The following is a 6,000-nucleotide window of genomic DNA, read 5'->3' as shown; positions in this document are numbered from 1 at the left end:
ATTTTTTTTATTTTTGAGCTTTAGTACGACCTCTACTACTACTACTACTACTACAAGGTGATTTAGAATTTTTAAATCCAAGAAGGCGGCCAAAATGGTGGTGTATATATATTGAAAAAAAAATGTTTTTTTTTTAATTTTATAGACAATCAACCGTTCAAATTTGTCTATAATTGTGTCGCAAAACTCAAATTTAACGTTCAAAGTAAAAAAAAAATAAAAAAAAAATATTTTTTTTTTCGTTCGTGATTCGATTATCCGAAGTTCCATACAAACCTTCGGATAATCGAATTTCGCATAATCGAAACTTCGGATAATCGAGTCTGGACTGTACAAGTCTCCATTCAATTATGGTAGCTGTCCATACAAAAATACGTTAGGAATTTTCTAATCGTTAGAAAAATGTTGTCCAATATTGTTCCTTTAGTTCTCGAATATGAAAACGGCCACTTTTCAACGAAAAAAATAACAGTAGGAATGCAAAAAGTGGCAAAACAAAGTTTTTTTTCAGCATGAGTGGTACGTTTATGCAACGAGGTTCACCGAGTTGGATAAATAGGATGAGTGCGAGTTTTATACAACATTTGTTTGCAATTCCGAAAAACACCAAATGCCAAATGTCCAATAGGGTGCCCAAACAAAATCACCCCCTGCTCCACAAGCGATAAACGTTTTTTTTGGGTAATTTTAAGTATCAGTGTTAATTTTGAGTTTGAGTGAATTTGGTTAAGATTAACCCATTGATACTTGAAAATGCATTTTAATAGTAGTTTATGCAACAAGGTGCAAAAAGAAGATTTTTTCAGCACGAGTCGTACATTTATCCAACGAGGTTCACCGAGTTGGATAAATACGAAGAGTGCTGAAAAAATCAAGTTTTGCAACGAATTCCATACAACATTTTTTGCAATTCCAAAAAACACATACTGAGTGAAATTTTATGTCAAATTTTCATGTATTTTGTCAATAAATCGTTTAAATCAAAAAAATGTTGAAAAGTGTTACTTTTCAAAACATGTGCCAAAAAGTTCAACTTTTCAGCACCCATTTGAGTGCTGAAAAGTAGAACTTTTCAGCATTTATTTTGAAAAGTGTTGCTATTCGATTCTGTTATTTTTGGTACAGAAAAGTAGGCTATTTCGTCGTTCAAGAATGACAGGTAAAGTAAGTAGTTTTACGACGGAATTGCAAAAAATACTTTTAAGAATACTTGGATGAAATTAGTGCGCCCTGCAGACAAATCTGTGAGAAATTATGTTTTCAAAATATTTTTCCTACTTTTCTAGAGCGTCCAATTTCCCGGGGTTACAAAATTCCCGGGAAACGGAAAATGTTCAACGAATTTCCCGGGAATTCCCGGGAAATTTGAAATTTATCTAAACTTGTTCTAATCCTGGTTTTGATTAATATTATTAATATTTTGCAATAAAATTGTATAGAATAGCAACTTAAATGGTAAAAATAAGCGTGAGGATCAATTAATGCCTTGACTGCTTGTAAAAAAGCATACAACTTCAAGAGAATATATAATTTGCTTAGCTTTTATTGTTAGTTGTCTTTCAATTCGTACAAAATATTAACAAAAATGATGGTCAATTTTTTTTTGTCAAGAAGTAGGTATTATTTTTTAATCACAGTATTTGGACAGTGAGTAAAATAAATCCATTTTCCAAAACCATATAATTGCTTTCAAATTTTTCTCTGTAAACAGTTTGAGAGAATATGATAAAATAATATTGAATATTGAAAATTTTACTGAAACAAAAAGAAAAAAAAATGCAGAAAAAAAATCATCCCGGCAATTTTTTTTCAGGACAAATCTTACTGGTTACAGCCCCTTAATAAATAGATAAGCATGAAATTTACATCAGAATCTTCTTTTTCACTTGAAATACCAATTTTTGATGTTTGCATTTTGTGGGTACCCATGATATAATAAAAAGTAGTTTTTTAATGAATTTTTAATGATTCAGCCTTAAAATTAACTTCGGTTGAAAGAACTTTCGTAATTTTTGTTGTCCAACAAATAACGAATCTCTATTCTCAGTTGTGGATGTTTCAGAAAATTATATCATCTGGAATAAACCTTGACATGAAATTTTTAGACGGTCTGACGAAGTTTAATAAGAACAGTAAATTGAATTGAATAAAATAAAATTAAAATCCTTCATTTTTTTGTGAATAAAAAAAAGTGTCTGAAAGCTAAGAAAATGTTTACTTCCGCTTGAACTTCGGGAATTCCCGGGAAATTTAAAAATTTGACCCAGAGAAGGAAAGTTAAGTAATTTCATGACGGAATCACAGAACAGTAATAGTCTATGCAACAAGTTGCGAAAACAAAAATTTGAAAAAAGTCAAATTTGCAACAAGTTGCTTGCGCTTTTTGATTGAATTTTTTTCACGATCATCCATGTGTTGAGTAAATTCACCGTTTGAAACAAAACAATATTTAAAAATGTTACTTTTCGTTACAAGTTTTGAAAAGTTCAACTTTTCAGCACCCATTTCAGTGCTGAAAAGCAGGACTTTTCAGCACTGTTATGAAAAGGTATTGATTTTCAAATCTGTTATTTTTGGTAGTTAAAAGTAGGCCGTTTTGTTTTTCCAGAATGACAGGAAAAGTTGACAGTTTCACAGCGGGATTTAAAAAAAAAACAATTTTTCAGCATCCATTTGAGTGCTATGCTGTTTTGTATTTTGTCAAACCAGACGCATTAAATTCGATTTAAGGTCCCATACGCCAATATTGAATTGTACAATAATAGTATTTTCGCAAATATCCAGATGTTAGATATGAACAAAGAGTCAAATGTTTCACAGGTTAAGGAATCGGTCCCAATTCCATCCATTGCACTAGTTTCCAGTACAGTCCAGACTCGATTACCGAAGGCCTTGGAAAAATTTCACTCCGGATAATCGAATCACAAAAAAAACTTTTTTTGTTGTTGTCTTATTTTTGATTGTCGAGTTAAAGGGTCTGGAAGGCATCATTCCCGGTCGGCCATTTGGCGGCCATGTTTGTTTTAGAAAAACATTCAAATCTTGATTCAGAATGTATCAATCGAAAAATGGGTTTCTTTGTGTTTTTTGTAGAAGCATTTTACATATGGTGATTATTATTTACATTTTAATTTACTATTTCTGAACCCTGAATTCAGAACCATCATTGAGAGTCATTGCCTCAAGAGTGAAAGACACTATCTACGACCTTAAGTATAACACCAAAACGAAAAATAAATAAATTTAGATTTATTTATTTGAGATTGAGAGATTGAATATCTAAAAAAAATTGGTAATTTAATATGCTACACAGAACTCACACAGAATATGGGCACAAAACTTGAATTTGATGTTAAAAGTAAAAAATAAAGAAATACGAAAACAATTGTTCATGATTTGATTATTCCGAAAGTTATAAAAAAACTATTTCAAATTATTCCGAAAGTTAAGATATCCGAACTTCGGATAATCGAGGCTTCGGATAATCGAATCGGTATCACATTTTTTTCGTATCTTTGTTATGAGTCGTTATAAAAAAATATGCAATTGGTAACATATTAGGCATTTAACCACACGAATTCGATGAATTTGGGGTCGATGAACATTGCTGTTAAGAATAAAAATCTTTACCTTTCTTTAGTAAGAAAGGCAAAAATATTATAGGTAAATATATGAAAAAAAATAAAAAAATTATTCGATTATTCAAAGTTGAAAACAGTAATTCTACAAATTCGGAACAGTCTACAGTTTTCCCAATGCTTAAAAAATCATTGCATATCGGTAATTGGATATAATGAATTGCTTTATCCTTCATTTGAAAGCTTTTCTCGGGACCTTTGAACTTTAAGACATTATGTAAATAATTGAAATCCAAAGTTCGGAAAAACATTTCTTAAAGATGTAAAAAGACTTGTGTTTGCTCCTCATATTTTGAACAACATTATCACTTCATATGTTGAGATTAAAACTTTCGCTATATTATATTTTTTCGAATTGTTTGATCATTTTTCTATGGTATTTAAAACTAAATTCAGTTGCTTCATGCTTGAAGTACAATAACATTCCAGAATTATGGAACAAGAATTTTTCAGGTAGCGTTGTGCTGCACTTGGTAAAGTAGTCAATGTTTTGTTGAAATTTATAAATGTTTACTTGTGCATTTGCTAGATAATAACCCAAACAATCCCATTTAAATAGTTGACAAATTACCACCAAAGTGTTACGAGTTTTAGGTGTTTCGAATATGTGGGATGACTGGATTATTACTTAAAAGTAATTATTCCATATTTTCAACAAATTTTGAGATGATTTTTTGATACCTACAAAAAACTAATCCATGCTATTCGTTACTTATTAAATTATGGGTATTCATAACTTTTCTTCACTTATTAAAACTGACAGCCAACATCGGCCAAAAGAAGTCACAAAAAAAACGCAAACATTTTTTCACGAAACCTCAACATCATTTTCAACCTTCCTGCAACTCCTCAACGTCAGCAAACTTTTTTTAAATGCATAAACCTCCCAAGAGTGCACCACCCGCAGCTCTTCTTACGTTGGCTGCAGCTGCTGCTGATACTGCCAGCCTTCACCATTCTTCATCGTCATCCCACAACACTGCCGGGTTGATGTCTCAACTGACCAACAACTCCGGCGACGTCGGAGCCAGCCAGAACTTAGCCGACCGGAAAAATGTAAACAGAACCACTTGGCGCGACGCAGATTCCTCTTGGTCAGCTGAAATTTCAAAACACTTACCCCGATCACGATGACTCGCTGGCTGGCTGATTTCAGTTCCAGTTCAGGAGTTCAATGTTTCAGGGTCACTGGTCACCAAATCACTCGGAAGCAAAACGCACTCACTCAACACTTTTTTTTTCTTCGTTTTTTTTTTCTCCTTCTGCGATTTGTTGTTCTTGTCACCACACGGAACTTGGAATTCGCGCGTCAATGTCCCCCCTTAGGGGAAGGCGGTCCGTTTCCCGGAACGGGAGGCGCAAAAAATCTGTTGATTGTCTGGGACGACGGCGACGAAGTCGACGGGATGATGTGAAATTAAATTATTTGAACCATAATCAACGAGCTGATACTAATCGAATCACAGCCCTGAACTTGGAACCGTTTTGTCGTGTGCCGTGTGGCCACACAAACCACGCGCGCGGTGACGTTGGAGGGTGGCCTCCGAATAAATCTTTCTACTCTACTGGGCACACAACACACGTGGCCGGGGATTCCCCAGCGGAGCAGCCCTGATTCGAGTGAGTGATCAATTCCGCAGGACTCACGGTCTCGTCTACCAGCAGTCTACCGGAAGTTCCGACACTCTGGACGAGCCAACAGCTGGTTGTTTGCCTTTTTGCCGCCTGGCTGGTTCTGAACACACATGAGTTGGCGGGCTGGCACGGTACCCCGGAGTTTGACTCCGGCAACTCCGGCACCGTCGTCGTCGTCGTCGTTGCTCACTCACACTCTTGGACACTGCGAGGAGGTTCGGCCAACGACGTCGTCGCTTCTCTTCCGCCGCGTGCGTGTCACGGAATTTCCCGTTTCCGTCGAAAAGGCCCGTCGTCGTCGTCGTTGGTACAGATTCCAACGTCCTCACGGAGAGCCGGAAAATTCACACTCCGGTTGGCACCGAGGAACGATAAATACAGAAACACATGTACCGATGTGCAGTCATCCGCAGTCGAAAAGGGAACTATTCATCTGTGCTTTTTGTTTTGATTTGACTTGGCCAGAGAGGGACAACGTTCCGACGACCTCCCGCCCCGAACCCCGGTTCCCGAGGTTCCTGCAAAGCATACACACGCAAACACCGTTTCAATGTGTGTGTGCGCAAATGATCGAGAAATATTATGCATACCTCCGGTTAAGGTGAAGCCGTTGATCATTTTCGAACAAAATCGATCATCACTATAAAATATTCTGTATTAAATTCATTTTAACGAATTTCTGCACCAAAAGGAATCAGCATGTGCCAGTTGTTGCCTTCTTGAAGCC

Source organism: Culex pipiens, chromosome 2 (genome assembly GCF_016801865.2).
Source record: "Culex pipiens pallens isolate TS chromosome 2, TS_CPP_V2, whole genome shotgun sequence".
NCBI lineage: Eukaryota > Metazoa > Arthropoda > Insecta > Diptera > Culicidae > Culex > Culex pipiens.
Note: the sequence above shows the minus strand (reverse complement) of the source record.